At 59.0% G+C, this 21767-nt stretch overlaps 1 long non-coding RNA gene across 1 annotated transcript; it reads right to left on the bottom strand.

Annotated features, from left to right (window-relative positions):
- Positions 1-1776: 1776 nt before the first annotated feature.
- On the bottom strand, positions 1777-11415 carry LOC142819565 (uncharacterized). Its single transcript, XR_012897464.1, has 3 exons — positions 4999-11415; positions 3605-3863; positions 1777-2808 (listed from the first exon to the last, which is right to left on the bottom strand). It is a non-coding gene; the product is annotated as an uncharacterized LOC142819565 (long non-coding RNA).
- Between the last annotated feature and the right edge of the window lie 10352 nt (positions 11416-21767).

Raw genomic sequence — 21767 nt, 5'->3', positions numbered from 1 at the left:
CCCCTGGGATCCCCCTAGGCAGCCCCCCCCCGACCCCCCCTTCCCCTGGGATCCCCCTAGGCAGCCCCCCCACCCCCCTTCCCCTGGGATCCCCCCAGGCAGCCCCCCGACCCCCCCTTCCCCTGAGATCCCCAAACAGACCCCCCCAGCCCCTTCCCCTGGGATCCCCCTAGGCAGCCCCCCCGACCCCCCCTTCCCCTGGGATCCCCCCAGGCAGCCCCCCCGACCCCCCCTTCCCCTGGGATCCCCAAACAGCCCCCCCGACCCTCCCTTCCCCGGGATCCCCCCAGGCAGCCCCCCAGCCCCTTTCCCTGGGATCCTTTCCAGGCAGCCCCCCCAACTCCCCTTCCCCTGGGATCCCCCCAGGCAGCCCCCCCCCCGATCCCCCTTCCCCTGGGATCTCCCCCAGGCAGCCCCCCTGATGCCCCTTCTCGGGGTTCCCCCAGGCAGCCCCCCCAAGCCCCATCCCCTGGGATCCCTTCAGGCAGACCCCCCAGCCTCTTTCCCTTTGAGGTCCCGCCCAGATATCCCCTTCCCCTCGGAGTCCCCCCAGACAGACCCCCCCCCCCCCGAGTCCCCTTCTTCTCAGGGACTCCCCTGGAGCTCACCTCCTCCACAGGGACCTCACTGGAAGCAGAACCCCCATCACCCGCCTTGGGAACAGACCCCTGCCATTGCCCCTCAGGGACAACCTCCTCTGGAATCAGACCCCTCCCCAACATCCCCTTCCCCTCAGGGCTCTCCTCCCAGGATTTCCAGGGAGCCCCCCCCCTTTTTCACCTACCTCATGAGTCACCCCTCATTTGATGGACGGGTGTAGTCCCTCCCCTGCTGTCAGTTGCCCGTTCCCCCCAGCACCATCTCCACGGGGGATGGGGGCAGTAGGGAACTGGCTGCACTTCTGCCTTTTGAAATGTAGCAAGGACATTTTAAAAGCAGAAGCACCGAGGGAGTAGGGGGCGAGCAGGGGACTCAAGCAGCCCCCCACTGGCCATGCGGCACCTCTGCCTTTGAAATAGACCAAAGGCTCTTGCTGCCTTTCAACGGCAGCGGTGCCCTTATCCACCAATTGAATAGTCAATGCAAATTATATTGGCTTTTCAATTCGTCTAAATTTAACATCCTTAGTATGAGGAATGTTACCCATATCTGGCCTAGGCAAATATGCCAATACAACGGACTTCTCTGGCCTTCTGCGTGATGTACTAGGTCAGGCCAGCTGGCCGTGATGGGGCTGTGGCCTACGAGGAAATCTATGGACAGACTATTTTTGTAATTAGCTGCTACGTGCTTTCCTGCTGCTGATCCAGAGTTCTGCACAACTGGAACTTACATCTTCTCTGGGCCTGCCCTCTGTAATCTGGAGGTCTCCTTTATCGAGGTCCCCTTTACTGAGGTGGAAAGTGTTGCAGCCTGTTCTCCCCAAACCTCATTTTAAATGATACTTCTGACTAACCTCTCTTCCCTGAGCTGCCACAGATCCTCCATTTCTGGATGTGCCTCTCTGCCTACCCTTGCTCTGCTGTGAGACCGACTCCTCCTTCCCGTGTTCAGCAGCACACACCGGACCTTTGACTTTCCAGGGGTAGATGGGATGAATAAGTGTCTTCATGGAGGACAGGGGGACCCAGCCATGTGGTTCAGAGAAGCATGATTCCCAGCTGGGCATTCAGCCCATAGATAAGGCAAGCCCCAGTCCCATGCCTTCCGCCACGCTCCCCTTCCCCCCACCCCCAGCCATGCTGGGCCCCCCTGTAGTGGCCCAGCCCATCTCCAAAACCCTTAGTCTCACCCGTCCTAGCAAGTGGCACAGTCCCACCCTTCCCAGCCCTCCGGTATGCCTGGCAGCTGGAGATCTTGACAGCCATGCCGCAGCAACATCCTTCCTCGCTGGCCAGAGGGCTGAATAGCTATGCCACGGACCCAGCTTTCCTGGGCACCCCAAGAATCAGGCAGCCGCACCATGACCCCAGCCCTCCCGGCGGCCAGAGAGCCAGGCAGCTGGAGACCTGGGTGGTGGGAACACAGGCAGTTTTGAGAAGGCAAAGCCTTCCCTTGCCTACATCAGGGGCTGCCCATAAAGCTCTCTCAACGTCTCACACCAAGCACATTCTGTCATCATGTTTCAATCAAAGTGCAATGAGTGAGCCAGGGGAAGTGTAGGCAGGCCTCAGTCTGGCCCTGTACTCAGCCTGAGGGATCGCACTGGGGACGGCAGCCGTGGAGCAAGGCCAGGATGCCAGGTTCACCTATTAACTAGAGATACAGGCCCAGCTATTTGAGTGGATGCTCTCAGGCTCAGCCCCTGCGGGAGCCAGCTTTCCCGAGAGCGATAGCACACGGCTGGAAAACTGGGTCAGCTCTTGAGTGTTTTTTGAAGAGGGCTACGGGACTGCTCAATTTTCCTGAGCGACAGCTCTACCGCAAATAGAGTCGTTCAGACACTGCTTGTGTTTTACTTAGCGGTGTCATCCATTAGGGTGCAAACCGGGCTCCTCGGCGAGGGGCCGTTTCACTTGTGAGTAGCACACACTCTTCTCTTCGATTGCACACGGTGCCTACAAGGCTGCTTTAGAAGAATGCGCCATCATGAATATTTTATTTACCGCTGAACTGAGTGAATCCTAATATTGAAGGGCAGTCCCAAGGAAAACGGCAGCTGGGTCTGACCTGCCTTACTCCTCTGTAGGGAGAGAAGCAAGACTAAAGTTTTGTCCATACCCAGCTGCTTTTAACTTCCAGCCAGTTGTCTGCTACAGAAGGGAGCCCAGGGCAATGTCCGTGTGGCAGGGTTGTGTGACAGTCAGTCTGGGAACAGGCAAAAGTAATAATTACTGACAGCAAAGGAGGGTTCTCCCTTGAACTGGTCTGGCATAGGACTACCAGAGCTGTAATGCCTTCCCCTTCCCCCCCACTTCAGCGAGGGCAAAAGCTGCTCACGTCCTAGGTTAGTGGCAACAAAGAATTCCAAAGGAAGCTGCTAGCAAACTTCCTGCCATCTAGGTTCCCCCTCTGCACTGACAGTAGTGAGGATTTCAAAATTTGTTTGGAAAACAAAAAAAAAGCAGCCCCCCCTCCTGTGTCACTTTCCAGGGACATGAAGACATGGGGGTCTGGCTGGTGAGTCTTGCCCACATGCTCAGGGTTTAGCTGGTCGCCATATTTGGGGTCGGGAAGGAATTTTCCTCCAGGGTAGATTGGCAGAGGCCCTGGAGGTTTTTCGCCTTCCTCTGTAGCATGGGGTACGGGTCACTTGCTGGAGGATTCTCTGCAGCTTGAGGTCTTTAAACTATCATTTGAGGACTTCAATATCTGAGATATAGGCAAGAGGATTATTCTAGGAGGGGTGGGTGAGATTCTGTGGCCTGCACTGTGCAGGGGGTCAGACTAGATGATCAGAATGGTCCCTTCTGACCTTAAAATCTAGGAGTCTGAGACTCGTCCATCCTGGTTAAAAATCAGCTTCATCCCTCCATTACTGCGGGTTCTCCAGCTGACAAGGTGAACCCCCCCTTAACTATATTAGCAGGCAGACTCGTGGCAGGGAACAGATTGCTCCTGTCTGGTGCGTTCTCTTTCCTGTAACTAGTCGCATGTCACTTACCATCTGGCAGGGGAGCTGAATCCCTGCTGGGAATGCAGCGGGAGAGGCGGAAGGGGTCGTCCTGCGGAGAGTGGGGTCGCTACCCGAAGGTCACACCCTGTTCTCTGGCTGTTGGGGCGCATGGCCAGGACCGGCTGGCAGGAGCGGCACGCGACGAGGGTCTCTGTGGCTGGTCCCCTCGCTGGCTTTGCTCCAGAGTTCAGGAATCCAGCGTGACGAGCCCGCTGCATGGCGGGAGCCTAGGGAAGGACACGCTTCCCTGGTGGTGGAGAGAGAACCGCACTAGGGCTCCCGGTGAGTGTCCCCAAGCTCACGGCGTAGGTCCCAGTCCAACGAGAGCCGGTAGCCTGTTTGAGGGGCCAGGGGCTCCGGGCCCTTTAAATCGCTGCTGGAGCACCACGGGGCCTGCTCGGGGCAGCTCTGCAGGCTGCCTGGGGGTGCTGCTCTGTGCCCTCCAGATGGTGCTGGAGGCGGAGGGGTGTGTGCATGCCACGGTCTGGGTGGCATGGAGTTGGCCTGGCCCGGCCCTGCCCTTTCCTGGCCCCTCTCCCACACACACCTTGCCCAGGGCCTGCAGAGGCTGCCAGCTCCCCTGCTGTTTGGGGATTCTTGGTAAATTGCAGTCAGCCCTCTCTGGGCAAACCACAAAGGTGTCCTTGGGTTGACTGCAACAAGCCCAGTGTTGCAGCGCACGCACACCCCATCCCTGGGGGAGGGGATCCGGAGGGGCGGACACCACCTGGCCCACTGCAGGGTCCTCGGCAGGCTCTTTTAGGCTGTAAACAACAACCCTTGGTCTAGGGTAGTTATCTTAATGGTTAGAGTCAATAACGTTAGCCCTTGTCTCAGGGCAGCCTTGCCTAATGGGGGCAGGGGTGGCAGCCCTGGTAGGGGGACATGGGCCCACTTTCCTCCACCAGGTCCCAATCCAGGGCACTCGGGCTATGTCCACACTCACAGCTTCTTGCGTGAGAAATATGCAAATGAAGCTAAGCATGGACTATCACCGAGCCTCATTTGCATACCTAATGAGCCACCATTTTTACAGAAGAGGCGCTTGCGCCAGGAGCTGTCCACACGGCCCCTTCTTGCGCAAGAAAACCCCCTTGCGCAATGCCGCTACGCTGAGTATCTTCAGGAATAACGGCATTGCACAAGAGGGGTTTTCTTGCACAAGAAGGGGCCGTGTAGACAGCTGCTTCTGGCACAAGGGCCTCTTCTGCAGAAAATGGCAGCTCATTAGGCATGCAAATGAGGCTCAGCAATATTCCATGCTTAGCCTCATTTGCATATTTCTCACACAAGAAGCCACGAGTGTAGACATAGCATCTGAGTGGCAGAGGGTTCTACCACTCGTTCAGTGGGGGCTCCAAAGCAAAACACACCAGGCTCACCTGGGCGGGAGATACCACTCCAACACCCTCCCAGGGTCACTTGCTACCAGTGCTGGCAGGGTGGCATTCCACATGGTCCCTGGATCCCAGGCAGCTGGTACTCCCAGGGGCTCCTCTGGTGCTGGTCACTCACGGCAGTCTCCTGGGTCTCTGGTGCCCACTGTCTGGATCACCAACAGGTGCAGCTCTAGCTGGAGATCCTTCCCCTTCAGTGGCCAGCCCCAACTGAGCAGCTCTCCTGCCTTTTATGCTGCCCCAGCATTTGGAGCATGCCCAGTTTGGGCGAAGGGGCGGGACTTCCTCCACCCGCAGGGTTTTAACCCCACCTGCTTCAGCTTGGGGTACGCCCACCCTACCAGCTAGCAATGCACATGCAACAACCCCATCACTGTGTCACCTTCACAGCTCCTCTGTGCACATTCACGCCCCGAGGCCGCAAAGTCATACAGGTTCTCTGCTACCAGGGCTAGCGCCGGTGGCTTCATTTGGGACCATCCAGAGCAGGAAAGCCAAGTAGGGGCACTGGTGTCTGCAGCACTTGGGCCTTGTGCTCTGGGTATAACACCCTGGCTGTGTCTACACTGGGCCACTTATTCCGGAAAATCAGCCGCTTTTCCAGAATAAGCTGTGAGCTGTCTACACTGGCCCCTTGAATTTCTGGAAAAGCAACGACGCTCTACTGTACAAAATCAGCCGCTATTCCAGAAAAACTATTCTGCTCCCGCTCGGGCATAAGTCCTTATTCCGGAACACTGTTCCGGAAAAGGGCCAGTGTAGACAGCCCAGGAGTCTTTTCCGGAAAAAAGCCCCGATTGCGAAAATGGCGATCAGGGCTCTTTTCCGGAAAAGTGCGTCTACATTGGCCACAGACGCTTTTCCGGAAAAAGGGCTTTTCCGGAAAAGCAGCCTGCCAATGTAGACGCTCCTTTTCCGGAAAAACTGAAAACGGAATAGTATTCCATTTTAAGCAGTTCTGGAAATTCCTGCCAGTGTAGACACAGCCCCTGGGTTTCTCTTCCCAGGCGTAACGAATACAAGCTCAAGTTCTCGTGTGATGATGTGACGGGCTGGGGGTCAGAGACAGGCGCCGAATAGCCTGGGGTAGAGCTACAAGACCCGGAAGTGGGGGCGAGGTGCAGGAATGCAATGGTTCGCCTGGATGTAATGGGTGATAGGAGCAATGGGGCTATGGACCATTGTGCGACGTACACACGTACCGGCAGCAAGTATCCGCTAATCAGTGGGCGTTCGCTCGTCCTCTGGCCTGACACGCGGGCGGATTCCAGACACCACTAGGCATGTGACTCAGGGCCCTGTAACAATCTGGTTTGTCTGTAGCCGCAGTGGCAGGCCTGTAACCAAAAGGGGAAGGCTGAAAGCCTCCCTCTGCCGCCAGACTGAAGAGCAGCAGCCATTAGGTGTAAAACCTGGAGTCAGGGCTGGCCCGAGCCATTTTGGTGCCCCGGGCCCGGGCTGCACGGTGCATACGCTGCCCAGCCACCTGGCCGTGCAGGGCCCCGCGGCCATGGGGGGAAGGGCACTGCTGGCCGGCACTGCGGGGATGGGGGGGGCCGGCGCTGCGGCAGTCAGGCACCCCCCATCGGTTGGCGCCCTGGGCAGCTGCCTGGCTCACCCACCCCTTAGTCCGGCCCTGCCTGGAGTCACAAAATTTGTTACCTGCACGAGTCTCTCTATCCCTCCCACACTTCAGGGACACACACCTGCACCCAATCCCTAGGGCTCAGGCGTAAGATCCTGCCGATCTGCAGGAAGTTCTGCCCTGAGCCCTAGGAACTGGGTACGGGTGGGTGTGTACATTCACAGGGTTGCACCTTGAGCACTAGGAACCGGGTAAAGGCGTGTGTCCCTACAGTGTGGGAGGGCAGAGAAATCTGTGCGGGGAACAGCCCTGCAGGTTGCAAGTTGCCAAAGCCTCGTCTTTACCAGCTTCCGTTTTCTCTCTCTCCTTCATTTGAAAAGAAACCGTAGTGCCCTGCCCGGCGCGGTAGCGGCCCTCCTGCCTTGCTGGCTGGGAACGGGCTGGCCAAACGCATTGACCCTGGAGATCGGGAGCTGGCCGGGGCCGGTGTTCAGTAAGGGCGCGTCTACACAGCAGGGCTCCGCTGGAAATAAGCGACGCCAATTGAGCTACGTCCATTGCGGCGCGTCTTTCGAAATGGGGAGCGTCCACACCGCCCGGAATTGGAAAGCGAGCCCTCTCCCCCCGGCTCTCCCGACTCCTCGTCCCACGAGGGCTGTGGGGGTCGGAGGAGGACGCCCTCCGGCTCGACACGCTGCCGAAATCCCTGCCGGCTGCGTAGACGTGGAGTTATCTCGAAACGACGTTGCTGGGCCGACGTCCCCTCGCTGATTCATGGGGCGGAGGGTTCTACCATCGCTCAGCAGGGGCGCCATCCAAACGCCAACCGGGGTGGGAGATACCACTCCGACACCCTCCCGTGGCCAGGGGAACCGCGGGGCTGACAGGGAGGCCCACCCGGCCCAGGGGACGTGGCGCGAGCTGGGAAGACGACGTGTTTCCTTTCCTGCTCCGTGGTACCTGCTGAGATGCAGCCAGCGCATCCAGCCGTGGGGGGCAGGGGTCTCTGCGGGGCGGGAATCGGGGGCTGGTTTGTGCTGCCCATGTGTAGCCTTCCTCCTGGGCCCTGGCGCGCTGGTTCCTGCTCCCCTGCGCGGCCGCAGAGCGCGCTCCGGAGCCCACACGGTGGCAGCATTTGCTCAGGAAGCTTCTGAGCGAGGCGATCCCGGCGCAAGGGGCCCCCTTTTCTCCGCAGAACGACAGCGCAGCCCCTCCTGTGCCGAGCCCGGCGCTGGCGTGGAGCTTCGTGCCCGACTGCCGCGGGAGCGTCTGCACCGCGAGCGGGGCAAGTCGTCCGCTTGCGCCGAGCGCGCTGCGAAGTAGAGCGCGATTCCGAAGCCTCCCTTCCCCCCTCGTCTGCCGCGAGGGTCCCAGGGGCGTGGGAATAGCGAGCCCGTCGGATTTCGAGATAACGGGCTTGCTCAAGAGATGGGGAATCGCCGTTTCGGGCGACTCTGGAGTCCGCGGTGTCGATGGAGCCCAGCCCCGGGCCCTGCTCCCGAGGACAGCCTGTTCTCAGGACGGGGCACTGGGTTTGCTTTGCCGTGGGCCTCCTCGCTATCCCGACAGCCTGCACGAACGGAGCCCTGCAGGCCGGTGCCACGTTACAGCCACCACGTCTCGGGGGCACTCGCTGAATGGGTACAAACGCCTCGCCCGCCCTGCCGCCAGCCGCCACTGGGTTTGCCCCGGGGGGTCAGCTCCCCAGAGGCTCTTTCGGCCTCCCGAGCAGCCAGGGGTTTGCCACAGACTGGCCTGATGTCTCCTTCCTTACACAGGGCGTGTCGCCTTCCCTTGGGCCGTTCGGAGCAGAGGCCCAAAGTGGAAAGTCTCCACAGCTCCTGTGCCTGCGTGTCCGTGTTGCTGCTAACGCAGGGGTGGGCAATGCTTTCGGGGGGGGGGCGCTCCCAAGGTTTGAAAGCAGTCGAGGGCCGCATTCTTCCGGGGTGTTAATGGAGGAGATGCGGGATCTGGGGTGGATGTTGGGTGCAGAAGGGAGTTTAGGGGAAGGGATTGGGGTGCAGGACGGAGACTGGAGTCTGGGTGAAGGAGGCAGTTGTGACCTAGGGCAGGGAACTGGGGTGCTGGGGGGCCGACCTATGGGTGGGACTAGGCTAAGAACATAAGAATCATTGTGTGATCCCTCTACTGTCACCCATTTCCAGACAAACTGAGGCTAGGAACACCATCCTCCGCAGCCTGGCTAAGAGCCATGGATGGACCGAACCTCCATGAATTTCACCAGCTCTTCTCTGAACCCTGTTAAAGTCCTGGCCTTTACCACATCCTCTGGCGAGGAGTTCCACAGGTTGACTGTGTGTTGTGTGAAGAAAAACTTCCTTTTGTTTGTTTTAAACCTGCTACCTACTGATTTCATTTGGTGACCCCAGCCATCCTCAGATTTCACCAGCAGGCTGGGGGGTTCTGCCAAAAGCCAAGAACCGGCTGCTGGGCGTGGTGATGGAGGGATGTTCGTACGGGCGGGGTTTTGGCGCAATGCCAGGTAGGGACGTGACAGGTTAGCTGGTTAAGCGGTGGGCTGGCGCGGCCCCCCGCCTGCCGCCTTTCAGCTGGGCACACGGTGAACCGCCAAGCTGGGGTTTGACGTCCCTAGTGCAACGTGGCCGGTGCCGGGCTGGCTGCGAGTGCTGCCGGGCATCCGAGGAGGGGGCCGCCGAGAGCGGAGCCAATCAATGTGAGAGCGCGAGTGGCGTCCGCTGAGCTGGCTGCTGGTGAGTGTCCTGGTGGATGCAGCATTTGCAAAGATAAAAGAAGCCCAATAAAGTCTCTGCCTGAGCAGCCGGGAGCGGGGGGGGGGGGGGACAAGCCGCTAGGACTTGCCTCTAGGAGCATCCAGAATGGTGAAAGGTCGAGAGAACATGAGCTGGGAGGGAGGCCGAAGGACGGGGCTTGTTGAGTTTGGAAAGGAGCAGACGGAGAGGGGACACGAGCGTTTTCAAGGATCTAAAAGGGTGTCACAGGGAGGAGGGAGAAAAATTGTTCCCCTCGGCCTCTGAGGACAGGACAAGGAGCAAGGGGCTGAAACGGCAGCGAGGGAGGTTCAGGTTGGACATTAGGAAAAACTTCCTGCCTGTCGGGGGTGAAACACTGGGATAAGTTGCCCAGGGGGTTGTGGAATCTCCATCCCTGGGGATATTGAAGAGCAGGTTGGACAGACGCCTGCCAGGGATGGGCCAGACCAGGGGTTCCCAACCTGGGGTACGCATACACCCAGGGGGTACGAGAGGCTTGTCAAGGGGGTACAGGGAATATTTGGTAAATAACTAGATTATCCTAATTGAAATATTCCAAAAGTTCTCCTTGGAATAGGAGAACTTTGAGTGAGTGAAAAAAGTTGTGGATTCTAGAGTCTAGAATTTATTTCCTTTCATACTGACTAGCGGGAAGGTTTACGAAAAGCCAAGGGGGTACGGGGACCGAAAGAGATTGGGAACCCCTGGTCTAGACAGTGCTGGGTCCTGCCGGGAGGGCAAGGACTGGCCTTGATGACCTCGCGAGGTCCCTTCCGGTTCTAGTGTGCGAGGGTTCTGTGACTGCAGGGTGGAGAATTGTCTTGTGGAGGGTGGATCCCAGCCTTCTCCACCGCCCTTCGGCTGCCTCCTGTGGGAACCTTCCCCGTGGGCTCTGCTCCAGCAGCCCGTCTGGCTTGATTCGAGCCCTGCCGCAGTGACTGGGCAGCTTGGCTTCTCCGGAGGCCGTGAATCAGGGCAGGCCCGCACCGCCAGTCTGCACTGGGCAACTCCCCCCCAGCCCCCTCGGGTCACCCTGAACAGCACCTCCGATGCGGTGTCTCCCGGACACAGGGCTGTCTCCACACTCGTCAGCCCGGCGCTGGAAAGGCAGAACAGCGTCACCGCCCACGCGAGACAGGCGCTAGCCTTGCACAGCCTCCCTCGGCGTCTGAGTCATTAACAGCCCTGGCTTACACACACACTCGGCTGGCGGCTCAGCCCGGGCTTAGGCCTGCCGGAGTGGGGGCCACGCCTGGCCGGGGCAGTGGCTCGCAGGGCCGTTCTCGGGAGGCGAGCTTGGACAAGGGGAGCCGTCCCCGGGCGGGGTTTCGGGAAGCTGCGCTTCGCTTCCCTGCAGCGTTGTTCCGGGGAAGGCCCCTGCACATGCCAACGGGCGGTTTGATCGGGAGGGGTTTATCATTCACAGCAGCGGGACGGGGGGACGAGAATTAGTGGAAGGGCCAGGCCGGGGGGCTAGGAGAGAGGGTGAATGTGGGCGGGGGAGGGCCTGGGTAGGTGTCTTCAGATGGGCTTGGACTTTGCAAAACCCAGCGCCCCGGGCAGTTTGGCACCAGCCCGTCACGGATGGAGGCGGGGGACCCTGGCACAAGCCACTGGCCGAGACACACCGTGGGCGGGACGAAACAGCCGGTGTGATCAGCTGATTGGGCCCAGCGAGGCGCCGAGGTGGAGCCGCTAGTTTGCAGAGCCGATCCCTGGCGCCATGAGCAGCCCGGCACGGCTTAGCACACGTCTGAGTCGCAGGGGCTCGTCAGCGGGACCCCAGCTTCCTTCCCTCCCCGGGGCCCGTCTTGTCCTTGTGCGGGGGCGGGAGGCTCTGTGCACAGCGCTGCTAGAAAAGTACCGATCTTCGCAAAAAGTCAGCGGGAGGGAAATACGTATCTGCCTCCTGCACTTCTCACCGGCTGGCCAGGAGGATGCGAAACCCTGCCTTGGTGGGGCACGGTCGGAGGCCTGGGTTTTATGGGCCACGGACAGTTTGTGTTGAGTGCCTGCATCCCCAGTCCTGTGGCACCGCGGAGTCTAACACAGATGTATCTAGAATGAAGCTCATGCTTCTCTCTAGATTTGGGTTAGCCTCTACGGTGCCACAGGACCACTCATTTTTAGAGTTACAGCCTGACCTGGCTGCCCCGCTGGAGCTATGTCTACACTACACAGATAAATCAGAAAAAGCAATGCAATTTGCAGTACGCAAGGGCTGTGTCTACATTGGCACCCTTTTCCGGAAAAGGGTGCCAATGTAGACACAGCCAAGTTGTGTCTCTTTTTCCGATTTGCCTCCAAAAGAAGCTTTTCCAAAATTTGGCCTGTCTACATAGGACCAAATTTTGGAAAAAAACCCTCTTTCTGAACATCCTTCTTCCTAGTAACACGAGGGTTACAGGGATGCCGAAAAAAGTATCCACTTTTCCGACATTTTTTTTCCGGAAAAGCAGATGCATTCCTTGGATCCCGGACAAGCTCTGCAGTCTGGACATAGCCTGAGACTTTTCCCATCCAGGGCTTTTTTGCAGGCAGCCCTGTGTGTCCTACACCCCACGGTGCAGGGCCACTAACTGCTGCTCTATGGGGGTTGTTTTTCTGTTGTCTTTAATGGTGCAAAGTGGGCGTGAAACCTTGCACTGAATCCAGCTGCGCTGTGTTCCGGGAACCGTGCGGGGAGATGGCCAGAGGCCTTTCCAGCAGCCTGCTACCTTGGCAGCCAACACGCCGCTCGCCCATTGGTGCTACTGAGCGTCACGCGGAGAAGAGCAACGCCCATTGGGGGCGGGCACTGTACAGCTGCGGCGCAGTGGGGGGCTGTCTGCTCTGTGACCCGGGGACCCCCTGCGCTGTGATGGGAGATTCTCACTGACTCTCCCACATGTGGATTAATCCAGACATCTAAGCTCAGCCCCCCAGGGAGAGAAAAGGGAGGGAGGCGGAGACCAGCACCTGGCTGGGGGGCAGGCCTGGGAGGGAGGCAGTGGCTGTCTGGGGAGCATGGAGAGAAGAGGCCAAGCAGGGGGCCTAGGAGCGATGGACCCTAACCCTAGGATCTGAGGCATCCTGGCCCCTGTAGCCACATCACACGGGCAGGGCTGTATCCTGCAGGAACAAGAAACCCCCCTCTAGTCTACGACGGGCGGAGTCTGTTCTGGCTGCTACGGCGGTGCAGGATTTGGGGGAACCCCGACGCGCCGTCACACCAGCCCAAGGCCCAGCTCCCCGTTCCAGCGGAGCCCTCCAAGCGGTTCTGCCCTGCACGGGGCTGTGTGAAAACGGCGCCGTCTCACCCAGCAGCGCCGCCCCCCTGGCGTCAGTGCCAGGGATCCGTGCTGCGCCTGTTCCACGCCCGGAGCCAGCGCTGCCCAGGCATTTCCTTCTTGGCCACCGGTGGGACGTGCGAGCCGTCTCCTCCCTGGGGGCCCCCTGGCTGTGCAGACGGCCCCAGAGCCGGGGCGACCGGGGCGCTCCATGCAGACCACTCTCGGTCGCTACCGGACCGCGGGGGCAGGGCGGGGGAGCCAAGCACCAAGCGTCCCAGCTAACGACAACATGGGACAGATTGTTAAGCAAAGGGGTTAACGCCCTGTTGCTGCAAGAAACCACAGCAAGGGAAGTGGGCGGTTAACACCTCCCCCGTCACTGGAGGGTTTGCCGGGCGCAGTGCGTCCCCAAACCACATCTGCCGACACCTCCGTCCGGGCAGCCCCTCGCGTCTGTCACCTCGCCCATCGGCTCAGGGCGGGACTCTCCCTCCCGCAGACCAATGCAAAGCGCGCACGTCGCCTGTGCACAATGACCGTGTCTGCCGGGAGGGCGTCGAAGCCCCTCGGTCGTCCAGCGGCCCCGCTGGCCACTCGGGGGTCCTGCTTCTGGTGGGTTTCAAAGAAATGTCACCGCTGGTGTCTGCCTCTTGCTCCTCACATAGCTACACCCGTGCGCTCCCCACAAAGCTCCCTGTTCATCACTGCGCACTGGGGATTTACCTGAGCCAAAGCCCTGGGATGTAGCTTTGGGCTAAGTCCTTTTCCAGAGGCGCTCGGGACCTTTTCCTGTAGAAGGGAGAGGCTTTGTGCTAACAAGCCCCTCGAAGCGAGTAGGCCAAGGGACTGCCCTGCGGAGCGACTGAGGGAATGGCTAAGGGGTGAGGGGCGAGCACCTCTGGGCCGCTGGAAGGGCTGGAAGCCAGATCCAGGAACAGCGAGACCTGGGAAGTGGGCCCCTTGGAAGGAGACTGGGCGCGTGGGAGTCAGCAGCAAGGGCCTGCGGGAATCTGGCAGCGTGGGGACCCCCCAGGCGCCGACTGCACGTGCCTGCGCCGACTCTCAGATTTTGCGTGTGCATGTGATGACTCCCTGGTGGAGCTCTGCAGCAGAGGGCAGGCCCTGGACACGGAGGGCAGGGGGACCCCGGCGTTCATCCTGGCACCATGGGCGCACCGATCCGGATCGGCAGACGCCCGGCTCCACCCCTCCCCTGCCTAGTGCGCTTAGGGGGAGCAACCATTGGTAACTACACAGCGGAGTGTGTGTGTGTGTGTGTGTGTGACAAGATGGAGTGTGTGTGTGTGTGTGTGTGTGTGTGTGTGTGTGTGTGACAAGATGGAGTGTGTGTGTGTGTGAGAAAGACAAGACGGAGTGCGTGTGTGTGTGACAAGACAGAGTGTGTGTGTGTGTGTGTGTGTGTGAGAGAGAGAGAAAGACAAGACAGCGTGTGTGTGTGTGACAAGAGAGAGTGTGTATGTGGGATGTGTGAGACAAGATGGAGTGTGTGTGAGTGTGTGTGTGTGACAAGACAGAGTGTGGGGGGTATCTGAGACAAGACGCAGTGTGTGTGTGTGTGTGTTTGTGTGTGTGTGTGTGTGTGTGTGTGTTTGTGTGTGACAAGACGGAGTGTGGGTGGTATCTGAGACAAGACACAGTGTGTGTGTGTGACAAGACAAAGTGTGTGTGTGAGACAAGACGGAGTGTGGGGTGTGTGTGTGTGTGTGTGTGACAAGAGGGAGTGTGTGTAAGTGTGGGATGTGGGTGTGTGTGTGTGTGACAAGACAGAGTGTGTGTGTGTGTGTGTGAGAGAGAGACAAGACGGAGTGTGGGGTGTGTGTGTGTGTGTGTGTGTGACAAGAGGGAGTGTGTGTAAGTGTGGGATGTGGGTGTGTGTGATATCACATGTATACGCTAAGTGCTGATTGTTCTATGTGCTACCGATAAATGTGGTGTTTTGCCTTATCTCCCAGTCTCTGTTGGCCGACCCGCTTACACTTGCACACGGACTTGGCAGGGGCTTCTGCTCCTTTCCCGTTTCCTTAGCAGGACTCGACTTCCAGTTTTTACAGGTGTCTTTCTGCCACAAGCGGCCTGGTTTGCTCCGGTGCTTGGCCCCTTTTTCTGGTCCTCTTGCGTCGGTCAGTGTTTCCGTTTGGGGTCCGTTTCGCTGGGGGTGTTTTCAAACAGCGTCCATGGCGCCTGCAGGCGTTTCAGCCTCGCGACTGCTCCTTGCAGCATCCACGTAACGAGAGTCCTTGCTTTTGGGGGTCCCCCTTTCTGAATACAAGTGCTACCCTGGTGGGGGGGTCTTGGCTGGGTTCTCCCTTACAGGCATGTTGCATTTGATTTCATGATGGCTGCTCAGACAGCGATTCGGTTCCGTTCGCCTCTCGGACTCCAACCCCAGCTCCACTTAGCGCGAAATCAAGAATTGCCTCTCCCCGCGTGCGTCTAGGACCAGCCGCTCCAAGCAGCGGTCACGTACGGGGGCCAGAAACGTCCCCTCTGCGCCCCGTCCAGAGGTGATGTGCCCAGTTAATGGGGCCAGCCGACCTCCCCCTTTATTATTGGGATTTCTCGGTTTGTAGCAGCCTAATCTCCCTGTGCATTGCAGTGGGTAGTACTTCAAGCCGGGGATTGCGGTCCAGAGTCCATGGTACCCGCTGGCTCATTTAAGATTGTCACTGTCGTTGACTCCTGCTTGCGTTCTCGGGGAGCGTCACGCCCGCGCACTCCCTACCCCGCCCATCCCGTACCCTGGCAACGCCCATCCCGCTCTCGGTGATGCCTCTTGTATCGCTACGCCAAGCACACCGGCTCAGCCGCTTGCAGTCACTTTGACTAGTGGCACCGTGGGCCTTCGTGCGACGGAATGTAAAGAATCCCAGGCACAGCTACCGGCCAGGGACCGATGGGCCAGGCAGCAGTTCTGCAGCAAAGGACCCGGGGAGTCCAGTGGATGAGAAGCTGGAGATGAGTCAGCAGGGCGCCCTTGTAGCCAAGAGGGCTAATGGCATATTAGGGGCATTAGGAGGAGCATTGCCAGCGGATCCAGAGAAGTGATTATTCCACTTTATTCGGCTCTGGTGAGGCCACATCTGGAGTATTGTGTCCAGTTCTGGGCCCCCCACTATAGAAAGGACGTGGACGCATTGGAGAGGGTCCAGCGGAGGGCAACCAAAATGATTCGGGGGCTGGAGCACATGACCTATGAGGAGAGGCTGAGGGATTTGGGTCTGTTTAGTCTGCAGGAGCGAAGAGCGAGGGGGGATTTGGGAGCAGCCTGCGACTCCCCGCAGGGGGGTCTAGAGAGGCTGGCGAGAGGCTGTTCTCAGAGGTGGCAGAACGAGGAGCCATGGACTCAAGTGGCCGTGGGGGAGGCCTAGGTTGGAGATTAGGACAAGCTCTGTCCCTAGGCGGGTGGGAAGCGCTGGGCTGGGCTCCCTAGGGAGGGGCTGGAATCTCCATCCATAGGGGTGTTTAAGTGCCAGTTTGACCAAGCCCTGGCTGGGTTCATAGAATCATAGAATCATAGGACTGGAAGGGACCTCGAGAGGTCATCGAGTCCAGCCCCCCGCCCTCAAGGCAGGACCAAGCTCCGTCTACACCATCCCTGACAGATGTCTGTCTAACCTGTTCTTAAATATCTCCAGAGAGGGAGATTCCACCACCTCCCTTGGCAATTTATTCCAATATTTGACCACCCTGACAGTTAGGAATTTTTTCCTAATGTCCAATCTAAACCTCCCCTGCTGCACTTTAAGCCCATTACTCCTTGTCCTGTCCTCAGAAACCAAGAGGAACAAATTTTCTCCTTCCTCCTTGTGACACCCTTTTAGATATTTGAAAACCGCTATCATGTCCCCCCTTAATCTTCTTTTTTCCAAACTAAACAAGCCCAGTTCATGAAGCCTGGCTTCATAGGTCATGTTCTCTAGACCTTTAATCATTCTTGTCGCTCTTCTCTGTACCCTTTCCAATTTCTCCACATCTTTCTTGAAATGTGGCGCCCAGAACTGGACACAGTACTCCAGCTGAGGCCTAACTAGAGCAGAGCAGAGCGGCAGAATGACTTCACGAGTTTTGCTTACAACACACCTGTTGATACAACCTAGAATCATATTTGCTTTTTTTGCAACAGCATCACACTGTTGACTCATATTCAACTTGTGGTCCACTATGACCCCTAGATCCCTTTCCGCCATGCTCCTTCCTAGACAGTCGCTTCCCATCTTGTATGTATGGAACTGATTGTTCCTTCCTAAGTGGAGCACTTTGCATTTCTCTTTATTAAACCTCATCCTGTTTACCTCTGACCATTTCTCTAACTTGCTAAGGTCATTTTGAATTATGTCCTATCCTCCAAAGAAGTTGCAACCCCACCCAGTTTGGAATCATCTGCAAACTTAATAAGCGTACTCTCTATCCCAATATCTACATCATTGATGAAGATATTGAACAGTACGGGTCCCAAAACAGACCCTTGCGGAACTCCGCTTGTTATCCCTTTCCAGCAGGATTTAGCACCGTTAACAACTCTCTGACTACGGTTATCCAGCCAATTATGCACCCACCTTATCGTGGCCCTATCTAAGTTATATTTGCCTAGTTTATCAATAAGAATATCATGCGAGACCGTATCAAATGCCTTACTAAAGTCTAGGTATATGACATCCATCGCTTCTCCCTTATCCACAAGGCTCGTTATCCTATCAAAGAAAGCTATCAGATTAGTTTGGCATGACTTGTTCTTCACAAACCCATGCTGGCTATTCCCTATCACTTTATTACCTTCCAAGTGTTTGCATACGATTTCCTTAATTACCTGCTCCATTATCTTCCCTGGGACAGACGTTAAACTGACCGGTCTGTAGTTTCCTGGGTTGTTCTTATTCCCCTTTTTATAGATGGGCACAATATTTGCCCTTTTCCAGTCTTCTGGAATCTCCCCTGTCTGCCATGATTTTTCAAAGATCATAGCTAAAGGCTCAGATAGCTCCTCTATCAGCTCCTTGAGTATCCTGGGATGCATTTCATCAGGACCTGGTGACTTGCTGACATCTAACTTTCCTAAGTGATTTTTAACTTGTTCTTTGTGTATCCTATCTTCTAAACTTACCCTCTCTCTGCTTGTATTCACTACGTTAGGCACACCTCCAGACTTCTCGGTGAAGACCGAAACAAAGAAGTCATTGAGCATCTCCGCCATTTCCAAGTTTCCTGTTACTGCTTCTCCCTCCTCACTAAGCAGTGGGCCTACCCTGTCCTTGGTCTTCCTCTTGCTTTTAATGTATTTATAAAAGGTCTTCTTGTTTCCCTTTATGCCTGTAGCTAGTTTGATCTCATTTTGTGCCTTTGCCTTTCTAATCTTGCCCCTGCATTCCCGTGTTGCTTGCCTATATTCATCCTTTGTTAGTTGTCCTAGTTTCCATTTTTTATAGGACTCCTTTTTTATTTTGAGATCATGCAAGATCTCCTTGTTAAGCCAAGCTGGTCTTTTGCCATATTTTCTATCTTTCCTACACAGCGGAATTGTTTGCTTTTGGGCCCTTAACAACGTCCCTTTGAAATACTTCCAAAAGTAGATTGAGTCGGGGTTGGCTCTGCTTTGGGAGGGGGCTGGACTGGATGGCTCCTGAGGTCTCTGCCAGCCCTGGGGTTCTAGGGAGAGGGGCTCTTTTGTTTCGTTGTACTGGTTCCCTCCAGCTCCCACCTGCACCGTACCAGCACCTGTGCTCTCCTGCTCACTAGGACATCAGGGGTCTCCTTTAAGCAGCCCTTGGCTACGGGCCGTCTCTGGCCACGTCACCGGGCGGCTTACCCTGGTGCTTCGTTTAAAAACGCCTCGGCCCCCTTTTCGCTTTGACCTGCCGGCGGCCTGGCTTCAGGCTGGAACAGCAACGGAGGCCCTGTTTGCGGGCTCCCAAGGCCGGGGGTCGGGGGCTTGTAGTGGAGAGAAGATCTCGGGTTCAGGCTGCTTCCTCCCTCCCCTTGGGGAGCCCTGCAGCCAGATCCACTGATCAGTGCAGCGCCCGGGAGCCCATGTTGCCTAATCTCCGGGTGCATGGGATTCTAGCGGCCCTGGAAACGCAGCTGGGTTCCCCCGCGAGGCCTCGCTCGTCCTGGCAGCGCCGAAGACGCCGTTTGGCTCTGCTATGGAAGCGCCGCAGGGAACGTTTACATTGGACCGGATTGACTCCAGAGCACCCCCCCCCCCCCCCGGCAGAGCTGTGAGGTGAGGAACGTGTCGGTGAACAGCCTGGCACGTCGCACGGCTCCCCAGCGCGTCAGCCTCTGGCTCACTTCGTGAGACTCCCACTGCTTGGCCCTGGGTCCCTCGTGCTGGATCACTGGATGACATGGGGGCTGCCCCATTGACTTGGGCAGGGCTCCGTGTCCCCCTGGGCTCCGGCTGCGGTGCCCCATGGCGGGCGGGCAGGGCTCCGTGTCACCCTGGGCTCCGGCTGCGGTGCCCCATGGCGGGCGGCAGGGCTCCGTGTCCCCCTGGGCTCCGGCTGCGGTGCCCCATGGCGGGCGGGCAGGGCTCCGTGTCCCCCTGGGCTCCGGCTGCGGTGCCCCATGGCGGGCGGGCAGGGCTCCGTGTCCCCCTGGGCTCCGGCTGCGGTGCCCCATGGCGGGCGGGCAGGGCTCCGTGTCGCCCTGGGCTCCGGCTGCGGTGCCCCATGGCAGGCGGCAGGGCTCCGTGTCCCCCTGGGCTCCGGCTGCGGTGCCCCATGGCGGGCGGGCGGGGCTCCGTGTCCCCCTGGGCTCCGGCTGCGGTGCCCCATGGCGGGGAGGCAGGGCTCTGTGTCCCCCTGGGCTCCGGCTGCGGTGCCCCATGGCGGGCGGGCAGGGCTCCGTGTCCCCCTGGGCTCCGGCTGCGGTGCCCCATGGCGGGCGGGCAGGGCTCCGTGTCCCCCTGGGCTCCGGCTGCGGTGCCCCATGGCGGGCGGGCAGGGCTCCGTGTCGCCCTGGGCTCTGGCTGCGGTGCCCCATGGCGGGCGGGCAGGGCTCCGTGTCGCCCTGGGCTCCGGCTGCGGTGCCCCATGGCAGGCGGCAGGGCTCCGTGTCCCCCTGGGCTCCGGCCGCGGTGCCCCATGGCGGGGGGGCAGGGCTCCGTGTCCCCCTGGGCCCCGGCTGCGGTGCCCCATGGCGGGCGGGCAGGGCTCCGTGTCCGTTCGCTCTCTGTGCAGAGTCACTCGGGTGCCCTCTGGACTGTGCCTGCTTCCAGCCCCTTCCCGCCCCGGGCCTTTGTGCGTGGAAGGGCCTGGCTCTTTGCTTCCCTGAGACTGAGCACGAGTCTCTCCCCCCTTGCGGGGCTCCGGGGGCAGGAACAAAGCTCCTTGACTCTCCTGACTGTAACGTGCAGCTGGGGCGGAGCCGTGCCCTGTCCCATTACAGGCAGGGCCTTGCCACGGTGCCACGTTGTTGGATTTTAAAGGGAGCAGCCAGGTCACAGCTGCGCCCGCAGGGGAGGGGGGTTGCCCCAAAGTCTGCACAAAGGGAGCCGTGCGAGGTGTCACACGGAAGCTCGTGTCCTACTGATCGTGTGTGCACTACTCTTGTGCACGTGTGGGAGTTATGGACACGGGCTCCGTGCTGTGAACATTCTCTGCCTGAGCCAGAGCCCTGGGCCGGGCTGCCCGCTGCGAGGAAGGATTGGGCAGCGACTGGCTGTGCTCACCAGCCCTGCGGACGGACAGTGGCTCTCGGAGAGGCCAACACACCGGAGGGACGCGTCTGGGAACCTGCCAACCGGCCCCGGCAACAGGCTGCTAAAATGTGGACCAGAGACAGGGCACTGGGCCACGTGACCCGCTCCAGCGCGGGAGACACCAGAGTTATAAAGGTGCCAGGAGGCAGGTTCCATCTTGTCTCCAGTCTTGCTCCTGATCCTGGATGCGGCCTTGCGAGGGACAGAGCCGGGGGGGCCGCCGACCCCTCCTGACATGGGACGTGCGCCAGAGACTCCTAAGCCGGCCGTTTGTACCAGCTCTGCTGAGAGCCTGGTGGCTGGTGCATGTACCGTATCCTGAACAACCTCACTCGCCTCCTTTTCTTTCTTTCGTTAATCAACCGTCAGGCTATGTCTAGACTGCTCCCTCTTGCGCAAGAGAATATGCAAATGAGGTGAAGCGATGACTATCGCTGCGCCTCATTTGCATACTTAACGAGCTGCCATTTTGCACAAGGGGCTTTTGTGCAAACAAGAGCTGTCTACACGGCTCCTTTGGGCACAAACCCCCCTCTTGCACAAGAGCCGTTCTTCCTGGAAAAAAGCGGCAGAACGGCGCTTGCACAAGAGGGGGCAGGCTAGACGGAGCCCCAGATCCTAGATGCTGAAGGACGGGCCCAGCGCGCTCTTGTGGGTAAGATCCAAAGTGTAATTTGACCGGGGATCTGTGGCTGGTTCTTTGGGACTGGAAGAACCTGTTGGGGGTAGGTGAGGTTGGGTTCTAGAACCCCTCACTAGTGCGTTAGGCCTGGGGCTGACTGGGGCACAGGGAGAGCTGGGGGGTCTGAGGGGTTTTGCTTGTCAGGCTTCCTGCTGGCAGGATTAGCAGCTGCAGCACTCGGTGTGACTGGTGTGTGGCCTGTTTGGGAAGGGCCACCAGTCGCGGGCTGTAGGTAGCCCTAGTTTTGAGCAATTCGCCCTGAGCGGAAGCCCTCAGCCGTGCCCGGACCCGGCCCGTCACACGCGGGTTCGCCCTTTGCGCACGGTTCAAGCAGCGTCCGCAGCCCGGGACTGACCGCAGCAGCCCGGCGCCCCTGCCAGAGCCTCAGCACGCGGGCTGCGTGGAAAAGCCGCCCCGTCACACCGAGCCGCTCCGTTCAGTCCTCAGGGGCAGTGCCCTGGCGGGGGCACCTGGTTCAACACGCCCGGGGGCCTGTCGTCCCTTACGCAAGGACCAAGTTGCTGGGGCCCTGAAGAGGTTCCGAAGGGGGCTGGGAAGGGAGCTGCCCCCCCGACAGGGGGCCGGGACTCTGCTTTGAAAGCACCGTCGCCCCAGCCAGAGCGAGGCGGAAACGCTTTGGCCGTAGCGTGAGCTTTCGTCTGGCCCCGTGGCCTCAGCCGGCTGGGAGCAGAGCACTTCCCGCCTGGGTTCTGCAGATGGCGGGGCCGCCGGGCAGGGCTTCGCG

The sequence above is a fragment of the Pelodiscus sinensis genome, chromosome 24 (genome assembly GCF_049634645.1).
Source record: "Pelodiscus sinensis isolate JC-2024 chromosome 24, ASM4963464v1, whole genome shotgun sequence".
NCBI lineage: Eukaryota > Metazoa > Chordata > Testudines > Trionychidae > Pelodiscus > Pelodiscus sinensis.
This window is presented reverse-complemented; position numbering and strand designations above follow the sequence as displayed.